Here is a 10,662-nt window from a genome sequence, read left to right as displayed (position 1 = left end):
AGTTTTTTATATCAATGAAATCATAGGTCTTAATGAAATGAATAGATGGAAAAATAGAAAGATATTAAGAGTGGAGAGGAAGTGACAACCATATAACTAATCAACAGTAGGCCATAATGAGGGATGGAGCCAACATGGCAGATTAAAGACACCAACATAGCTGAACTCCCTCAATATTCCCCTTGAAATGACTTTAAAATAGCACCTGGGGCAGCTAGGTGACACAATGGATAGAGCACTGGCCCTGGAGTCAAGAGGACCTGAGTTCAAAGCCAGCCTCAGACACTTAACACTTACTAGCTGTATGACCCTGGGCAAGTCACTTAGCCCCAACCGCCTCACCAAAAAACAAAACAAAAAAAAATAGTACCTAAAATCAAATTTTGAAGTAGCAGAGCCAAAAAAAGTCATGATGAGACTTTATTCCAACCTAAGAAAACAGGTGCTGGCATCTGCAACATATATACTAAAATTGGAACAATACAGAGAAGATTAGCATGGCCCCTGAACAAGGATGACACACAAATTCATGAAGCATTCCATATTTTTATAGAAGAATAAAAAAAAGAAAAGAAAACTTAAGAGGTTCACAGGAGAGGTCTGTGACACCAGGGTGGAAGTCTGTCCAGGGCTTACAGATGCAGTGTTTCAACAGTGGCTACAGCAGCACTTGCTCCTGGAACTTTCAGCCCAGAGACAAAAAGGGGGTTGGACAGGTGTCAGAAAGAGATTACAGGGGACCCATTGCTGGCACCCAGTATAGCTGGCACTAATTAGCAACTTTATTGCTCCTAAACAGTTCTGCATCACATTTACAGGACAGAGAGGAGGGCTTGTGTTCAGTCACAAGGGAACAGAGAACCTGATAACAGTTCCAAAGGCAAGAGTAGTGTTAGTACTTCTGGGCACATGGGGAGCAGGAGACCTTCCTGGGTAAAGACCAGGACATAGACCAAGGCATCAGTGACCACACCTCTCCCCAGATTACACCACCTTGAATGCACCAAAAACTTTTCAAACCCCCCCAGAACTAGATCTGAAAAGAGCAGCACAGAAAAATCTGAAGTTTGGCATAGTGCCTCCTTATCCTAAGCTAAGCAGGGTCCAACTTTAAAGTAAAGTTCAAAGTCAAGAAATAAGTTAGGAAAATGAGCAAGCAACAGAAAAAGAACTTCCCCATAAAAAGCTACAATGACAGGGAAAACCCAGGCACAAACTCAGAAGAAGACAATAACACAAAAGAATGTACAAACAAAGCCTCAAAAATGCTAATTGGACAGAAGCTTAAAAATAATTCTTGGAAGAATTAAAAAAAGAGAGAGATGGGTGGTAGAAGAAAATTGAGAAATTAAATGAGTGATGCAAGAAAAGTATGGAAAGATAATAGGTTGGTAAAGGAGGCACAAAAAATACTGAAAAAAATAACAATTTAAAAAACAGAATTGACCTACTAGTAAAAGAGGCACAAAAAAAATCACTGAATAGAAGAACTAAAAGAATTAATTTAAAAAATGAAAACAAAGAATTAAATTAAATAATTAAAAGCAGATGGGGCCAAATAGAAAAAAAGGTACAAAAATTCACTAAAGAAAATCACTCCTTAAGAAGTAGAATTAGATAAATGGAAAAGGTGTTTAAAAGCTCATTGAAGAAAATAATTCCTTAAAAATTAGAATTGGAGGGGCAGCTAGGTGGCACAGTGGATAGAGCACTGGCCCTGGATTCAGGAGGACCTGAGTTCAAATCCAGCCTCAATCACTTAACACTTACTAGCTGTGTGACCCTGGGCAAGTCACTTAACCCCAATTGCCTCACTGAAAAAAAAAATTTAGAATTGGGCAACTAGAAGTTAATGACTCCATGAAACATCAAGAAGTAACAAAAGTAAGTCAAAAGAATGAAAAAATAGAAGAAAATGTAAAAATACCTCATCAGAAAAGTGGTGACCTGGAAAATGGAGCAAGGAGAGATAACTTAAGCATTACTGGATTGACAGAAAACCATGATTTTGTAAAAGAGCCAAGACATTATATTTCAAGAAATTATAAAGGAAATGGGCTCCAATATTTTAGATCCTGTTCCTTCTCATAAGTATATTTTACTTCCAGAGGTTAAAACAGAAAATTTGAATATCCACTGATCAACTCCTAAAAGAGATCCCAAAATGAAAATCTCCAGGGATATTATAGCCAAATCCCAGAGTTTCCAGGACAAGGAAAAAATATTTCAAGCATCCAGAAGGAAAAAATTCAAATATTATAGAACCACAGTCAGGATCACACAAGATTTAGCAGCTTTCACTTTAAAGAATTGAGGGCTTAGAATCTGATATTTTGGAAAGCAATAGAGCAATGATTACAATCAAGAATAACTTACTTAGCAAAACTGAATATAATCCTTTCATTGGAAGCTGGGAGGAATGGACATTTAATGAAATAGAGGACTTCCAAGCATTCTTAGTGAACAACAACAAAAAAAAAAACGGGTGAATAGAAATTTTGACATTCCAACACCAGACTTGAGAAGAATAAAAAGGTGAACATGAAAGAAAAATCATAAGGGACACAATAATATTTAACTGTTTACATTTCCATATAAGAAGATGACTCATGTAATTCCTAAGAAATTTATCATAAGGAGTTTACATAAACAGAGGGCATGGGTGTGGGTAGACTATGTTGGAATAATCTCTAAAAAAATGAAGGAGTAGGAAAAAAGGGATGCACTAAGGGAAGAGGGAAGGGGGAAGGGAGAAGTAGAATGGGGAAATTTTTCTTACATGAAAGAGGAATGCAAGGAAGAGCTTTTACAATAGAGAGGAAAATGGGGAGGGGAGAGATGACAAACAATGTTTGAACCTCACTCATTGAAATTGATTCAAAGAGAGAATATATATGTACACTCAGGTGGGTATCAAAATCTATCTTATCCAATAGGGAAAAAGAGGGGGTAGGAGATAAGAAATGGTAGGAGCATCATAAAAGGGAGGGCAGATTAAGGAAAACCATGGTTAGAAGCAAAATAGACTTTTGAGGAGAAATAAAAAAACAAGGAAAAGAATAAACAGAAGAAAATGGGATGTGGAGGAAAATACACAGTAATCATAACTGTGAATGTGAATGGGATGAGTTCACTCATACAATAGAAGTGGATAGCAGATTAATTAGAAACCACAATCCAACAATATCTTGTATGGCAGATGAGACCAGAAATGACTGAGGAAACAGATTTGAGCTTCTGAACATATCAATTTATTAAGAAGCAATGCATGCCAATCGTATAACAAATAGGAACCAGGCTTCCTAGCTTGGCACTGGACCCCAAATAGAGGGGGAGACAGATTTTTATGTACCAGAAGAAAACAATAGGATACAAAATAGGACACAAGATTAGGTCATCTAATTTCTAATTGGAAGAAAGATTAGGGACTTTCTGAGTTGGGAGGAAGAAAGTGAACAGGTACAATTCCCTGAAATCTGAAAAAGAGGCATCCTATTCCTTCCTTCCCCAACTGTCTGTATTCAGTCAAAGGAACAAGGAAGCAGGAATTGATTGACCAGTATGGGACTAGTTTTCAGATAAGATACATGGGTTGCTTGAGATGTATAATTATGAGAAAATTCCTTGCATCAATCTTGAGATCTGACTAGATTTCTGGTGAGCATAATCTAGGTCCTTAAGTAAAAAGTCTAAGCAGCAAGTAAACAAGTAGAGGTGGTCTGGCATTCCAACCATGCAGGACTAGATTCAAACAATGCAATAAAGTTTTCTCACAATTCCAATATTTGAATAAAGTTTTCTCACAAGACAGAAATTGGACTAGACTTATAATTGAATGCAAAGAGAACTGAGCTATCTCCAGAACTAAATCACAAGATGGAGTCAATGTGGTTCACTCAATTCCCACAGTTGTTTATAAGAGACACACTTGAAACAAAAAGACAAAGTTAAAAGAAATGACTGGAGCAGAATCTAATATGCTTCAGCTGAAGTAAAAAAGGTAGGGGTAGTAATCATGATCTTAGATAAAACAAAAGCAAAAATAGACCTAATTAAAAGAGATGATATGGGAAACTACATTTTGCTAAAAGGTACCAGAGTGAGTGAAGTAATATAAAAAAACTTTACAGCAAGTTTCTCTGATAAAGCACTCAATTTATCAAATATATAAAGAATTGAGTAAAATTGATTTTTTAAATATCCATTCCCCAATTGATAAATGGTCAAGAAATATGAAGAGTGGAAGAAATCAAAGCTATGTATAGTCTAATTAAAAATACTCTCAATTACTTTTGAGTAGAGAAATGTAAATTGAAGCAACTCTAGAGTACCACCTCTCATACCTATCAGAAATGACAAGTGCTGAAGAGGATTATGGAAAATAGGTACACTAATAAAGTGCTAGTGGAAGAGTAAACTGGTCTAACCAGTCAGAATAATAATTTGGAACTATGCCCAAGGGGCTATAAACTGTTCATACCTTTTGACCCAATAATACCACTACTAGATCTATACCCCAAAGAGGCAGAAGAAAAAGGATGTGGACAAAAATTTTTATATTAGCTCTTTTTGCAATGGTAAAGAACTGAAAATTGAGGGGATGGCTGCACAAGTTGTGTAATATGATTGTTATAGAGTAGTGTTGTGCTATAAGAAATGAGGAGGGGGTGGTTTAAGAAAAACATGGCAAGACCTATTTGAACTTATGCGAAGTGAAGAAAGAACTGGGAGATCATTGTATACAGTAACAGCAATGTTGTAATGATGGTCCCCTGTGTTAACTTGGCTATCCTGTTCAATACAATGATCCAAGTCAATTCCAAAGGACTCGTGATGAAAAAAAGAGAAGTGATGAACTCTGTATATAAATTGAGATGTAATTTCTCTCATTTTATTCTTTTTTTTTTTTGCTTTTGCATTTGCTTTTGGTTTTTTTGCAACATGGCCAATATGGAGATATGTTTTGCACGATTTCATATGTATAAATGATATCATATTGTTTGCCTTCTCAGTGAGGGAGGCAGAAATGGGAGAAAGAGAATTTGAAACTCAAGTTAAAAAAGAATGGTATAAATAAAAAATAAATTAGGAAAAAATGGCTATAGGCCAAATCTATGAAACAAAGAAATTGATGCCCTATGAAATGAAGTCAAATGGTCTCTACCAGGAAAGATCCCTCAACATTATCCAAAATTGACTTTAGGTAGAAGACATCTATGTGTTCTTATAAATGCATTCTCCTATTACTGCTATCATTTACCCGTTTTAACATTGTTAGAACAATATGACCCGAAAAGATGTTAAGTGATATTGAAAGGAGCTTCTCATATTGAAACACATAGAACGTAAAATCCTAGGGTACTAGAGATCAAAGAGACTTTTCAAATTATATAGTCCCACTCTCTCATCATTGCAGTGAGGAACTTAGCCCCAGAAGGATTGAGTGACTTTCCAAGGGTCCCATCGCTACTTAGTTGCAGTGTTAGGACTGAAATTTAAATCTCCTGACTCTTGGCCTAAATCTTCTTTTTACCACACTACAGTAAGGAAACAAAAGAAGCTCTAACTGCCAGTTCCAAGTGCAATATTTCTTTATCCAGTATGCTCACTTTGCTCTTCTCATAGTCCCACTAATAGAAGTTGATGCTACTTATTTCTACTACAAAAATTTGACAGAATACCTCCAAATAACCTTTAAAAATGTCTTTACAAATCCTTCAGAGTATCATAATCCTATTATAGATATTGATAAGAAATGTCACTGAAAATGCTCACTCAAAAAAAAAAAATCCAACCTAACTTGCTGTTTTGTAAAGTATACTGCAATATCGTTTCCCTCTCTCAATACTAGAAGGAATTAGCCCAAACCATGACTTGGGGGATAGAAGAAAAGAACATTTGGGGCATTTCATCTGCAGATGTTAAAATGAAAAGCCTTTCACTCACCTCCATCTTATCAAATATTGCACCTTTGTCCTAATCTCTCGTACAAGTAGTCCATCTCCTTGATAAGCCCTCTCCTGGCAAGTAGCAAGTGGGTGCTCAAATAAATACAACTAGATAGTGATGATATCTTCATTAAGTGATGGGGGACTACAGACAAGGTGAGAGGCAGACTTCACATTGTGTCCTGAAACACACAAGACCCAAAGAACAAAGCCGAGGAGGCTCTGATGGGTATAATGAACATGGTTCTCTCTCATCACATGCCACCATTATTCTTACGTTGTATGAGATTTTTTTTTGCATGCTTTGATGGATGGTTTTTATTTTTTAAAGTACACAAATGAGAAATGAAGAAAGTCATCTGGATTTATAGGTTCAAAGGATTTAGAGGCCAGAAAGGGAACTTAGATCATTTAGACTAATCCTCTTGAATAGTAGCCAGATAAAATGAGGCCTAGATAGCCACATAGCTAGTAATTAATAGAGCAAATGCTTGTCCCACACCTCCCAACTCCAGAAAAGCCCTTCTAACCACCCTTCACTCCATGGAAAACAAACTCATCTTAAATTACACAACACTTTAGCATTATAAAACACTTTATATGGGTCCAGCAGGCCTTGTTGTCTACCCTACTGCTTTGGCCTCTGAACCCCTGGGCATTGTCATCTGACCTGTTATTTTACCCTAAGGACTCTTGGACCTTGTCATTTGCCCTGCCATTATATTCTAATTACGAATTGGACTTTCCATCAGCTGACCCCTCTTACACGTGTTGTCTGCTCCTTTTATAATATGAGGTCCTTGAGAGTGGGGACATCTGTCATCACTGGTGTTAAAGGGAGAGAGAATCTTTGTTTATCTTTTGGAGAGGAAACATGGAGCTGGATCTAAAGTAAGGAAAAGCACGGTTCAAATCCTACCTCTAATACATTTTATTTGTGGCAATTAACTTTCCTAAACTTCAATTTCTTTTGCTGTAAAATGGGCATAATGACTTACTATCCTACAAGACTGTTTTGAGGTACATATGAGAATACATATATATGTGTGTGTGTGCAAACATATATACACACATACATATAAATTGATCATTTTAAAGAGCCAAATGAATATAAGTTGGCATTATTAGTTGTTATTTTTTAGTCATTTTCAGTTATATCTGACTTTTTGTGACCTCTTTTTGGAGTTTTCTTGGCAAAGATGCTGGAGTGGTTTGCCATTTCCTTCTCTGGCTCATTTTACAGATGAGGAATTGAGGCAAATGGTTAACTGACTTGCCCAGGATCACAAAGCTAATAAGTGTATGAGGCTGGATTTGAACTCAGGTCTTCCTAACTCTATGTCTAGCACTCTACCCACTGCATCACCTGGCTGCCTGTTACTTCCAAATACAGGTATGTTACAATCAGTTCTCACCTATATTATCTCAATAGCCTCCTAACCAGTCTTTCTTTATCCAGATAATTCTACAAAGCTATGAGAAGATTAACCTTTCTAATGCACATATCTGATCATGTCATTTATCCCTTCCTACCATCAAGTAGGAAACCTTTAAGTTTGGGGCAGCTAGGTGGTGCAATGGATAGAGCACTGGCACTGGATTCAGAAAGACCTGAGTTCAAATCCAGCCTCAGATACTTGACACTTACTAGCTGTATGACCCGGGGGAAGTCACTTAACCTTCCAGCCCCAACAACAACAACAACAAAAACCTTTAGGCTCTCCCAATTACCTAAAAACAATGGTTAACTCCTTCACCTGGTGTCAAGACCCTACCTCCCCCACAAACTAGCTCTAACTTATCTTTCCGATTTTATCTTACAACAGGCACCTTCAAGTTCATCTATGCTCCAGCCAATCTAGACTATTCCACTTAGTGTCTCATTTTTCTGACTCATACTATTTGTCAGTAAAAACCTGAAGCAGTACTCACTTGTACACATAGATGAGTAAAAGCAAACATGCACCCAAAATGAACAAGTATACTTTACCTACCCCAGAGCAAGTTTATGAAGTTTATGGATTCTAAGTAGCTTCATTTATACTTCTTATGTCAGTGTTATATAGACCTTTCAATTGTTGGTGTGGCATAGACCCTCCACTGTGCAGGATTGCAACTCTTCTAGAACTGATAGATGAGTTCTGTTTTTGTTTTGTTTTGTTTTCAGGGCAATGAGGGTCAAGTGACTTGCCCAGGGTCATACAGCTAGTAAGTGTCAAGTGTCGAGGCCAGATTTGAACTCCGGTCCTCCTGAATCCAGGCCAGTGCTTTATCCACTGTGCCACCTAGCTGCCCCCACTGATAAATGAGTTTTAAAGATTGTCATGGCTGAACAAATCCTCCCTCTGTACGCAAAACAGCCTTTCAGAACCCAGAAGGGCTGTTCTTCTAATGACAATTATGGGCCCTTCCAAATTTAGACACCTAACAGAACTTGACCTTCACTGTCATACCCTTTGTAAATTTTATTTTTAATTTAAGTAATAAAACCAAGCATTTTTAACATAGTACAATTAAAAAGATTATTGAAAATCAACTGTAGTATGTACAACTTCCTATTCCTTTCAATATACAACAAAATTATCATGTATTAAATCTCTTTTTTTATTACTCATGGTTTTAAGCAATCATGGTACCAACCCTACTACATATGAAACATTGTCTGTGGGAAAATAGTGATAATAATAAACTTAGGTCAAACCATCTTGCAAAGCAATTTCTTTAACAATCTTACCTCTGAGTGAGGGTTGGGTAGTATTACTCTGGATTTGGAATACTCCTAGAAGCCTGAGAAGTAAAACAAATAACTCAGAAATGCGCCTCAAAAAAAGAATGTGTGACATAATGGAAAGAGTCACTGAATCTGGGGTCAAAAAAACCTAAGTTTGAATCCAAGCCCCTAAGTGTGACATTGGAGCAAGTCTCTTTGCCTCTATGGACCCATTTAAGTTTCCTCATTAATTAAAAGAAATATAGAAGAAAATGGTTCTCTAAGTTCCCTTAGAAATCTAATCCAATGATAATATCGACTGTTTTGTGCCCACAAGTAGGTACAAATTTCTCAAGGAAAGAGATTGATCTTAATGATATAAAATTCAATAGGGAGAAATATAAAATCATATTCTTGTTCAAGAGATCAACATCAGAAGTACAAGATAGGAGAAGCATAACTAGAGGAGGTCTGTCCTGGAAAATCTCTGTGATTTTAGAAAACATAAAACTGAAAGTTTTCTAAGAGACATTAGCATGTTGTGGCAGCAGCCAAAATACTAATATGCTTTTGGGCTGCATAGAGGCTATAGCTCCCAGGAATGAAGAAGTGATAAACCCTTAGTACTGTCCTTGTGTCAGACTATATCTGATACATCTGTTCTGGTTTGAGTGACCATTTAGTAGTATTCCTCAGTTCTCAGACCTACAGATTAGGAAGGACATTGATAGCAAAAAAATATCCAGAGAAAGGTTACATGAGTTTTAAAAAACAAACAAAAAAACCCCTCAGATCCATGCCATATTAGAAATGGTTGAGGGGCAGCCAGGTGGTGCAGTGGATAAAGCACCAGCCCTGGATTCAGGAGGACCTAAGTTCAAATCTGGCCTCAGACACTTGACACTTACTAGTTGTGTCACCCTGGGCAAGTCATTTTACCCCCATTGCCCTGCAAAAAAAAAAAAAAAAAGATTCAAAGAAATGGTTGAAGAAATTAGAGGCTGGTAGTCTGGAGAACACTCCATGAGGACATGATAGTTGTGTTCCAAGGATCTGAAGAGCTATACTGTAAAATAAAGCACTGGATTCGTTTTATTTGTCCCCTGAGAAAAGAACCAGAGGTAATGAGTAGAAATTGCAAAGAGGGAAATTTGAGCTGTAGGAAAGTGAAATGGAAGTGTCTAGAAATTTAATGCCCAGTCACCCCATTGGAGGTTTTCGAGCAGAGAATAGATGGCTAAAGTCATTTCACAAAAATGATGAATTTGTGATTCTGTGCCATATACTACCTTTATATCCCCAATGTCTAGCACTCAGAATAGTTTCTTAAATATGTTATTGACTGAACATAGGAAAGAAGACTTGGGACAGCTAGATAGAGCACTGGGCCTGGAGTCAGGAGGATTCCTATTCCTGGGTTTAAATCTGGCCTCAGACAATTATATGTATGTGAACCTGGGCAAGTCACTTGGCCCTGTCAACTTTCAGTTTTCTCATCTGTAAAAAAAAAAAAAAAACTGCAGAAGGAAATAATGAACTACTCTAGTATGTTTGCCAAGAAAACCCCAATGGGGTCACAAAGAATTGGACACGACTTTAAAATGACTGAACAATGGGAAAGAAAACTAAATGGAGGATTATGTGAAATACAGAGGAATTCTGCTATCCTTTATGATTCTATGAGAGATTAGAGCAAAAGACCAAGGGATTTCTCATTTCTTTCTATGCCTTTGTGAGACAGGTAATTATTCACCTTTTCTGTCTACAGCTCTGAGTGAAAGTCACTTGCCAAGACAAGTCAGTGGCAGAGTTGAAAACTGAACCCAACATATCTGGCTCGAGGGTATTTATAAACAACTAAACCCATGACAATTTTACATGAATTGCAGAAACTGATGTCCCATACCATTTTTCAGTGTAACTCTTGATAACTATTCAACTAGACACTAAGAAGATGTTTTCTCCAGAGGAATTACTTATCTCAGCCAATGCCAGCCATTCTTC

The 10,662-nt window shown here is 37.0% G+C and overlaps 1 non-coding gene across 1 annotated transcript; it reads left to right on the top strand.

Moving 5' to 3' along the window:
* Positions 1 to 442: 442 nt before the first annotated feature.
* LOC122744807 lies at positions 443 to 549 on the top strand. The gene has a single exon (XR_006355151.1). It is a non-coding gene; the product is annotated as a U6 spliceosomal RNA (small nuclear RNA).
* Positions 550 to 10,662: the final 10,113 nt, after the last annotated feature.

The sequence above is a fragment of the Dromiciops gliroides genome, chromosome 2, assembly GCF_019393635.1.
Source record: "Dromiciops gliroides isolate mDroGli1 chromosome 2, mDroGli1.pri, whole genome shotgun sequence".
NCBI classification, from domain to species: domain Eukaryota; kingdom Metazoa; phylum Chordata; class Mammalia; order Microbiotheria; family Microbiotheriidae; genus Dromiciops; species Dromiciops gliroides.
Note: the sequence above shows the minus strand (reverse complement) of the source record. Positions and strands in the feature narration are given on the sequence as shown.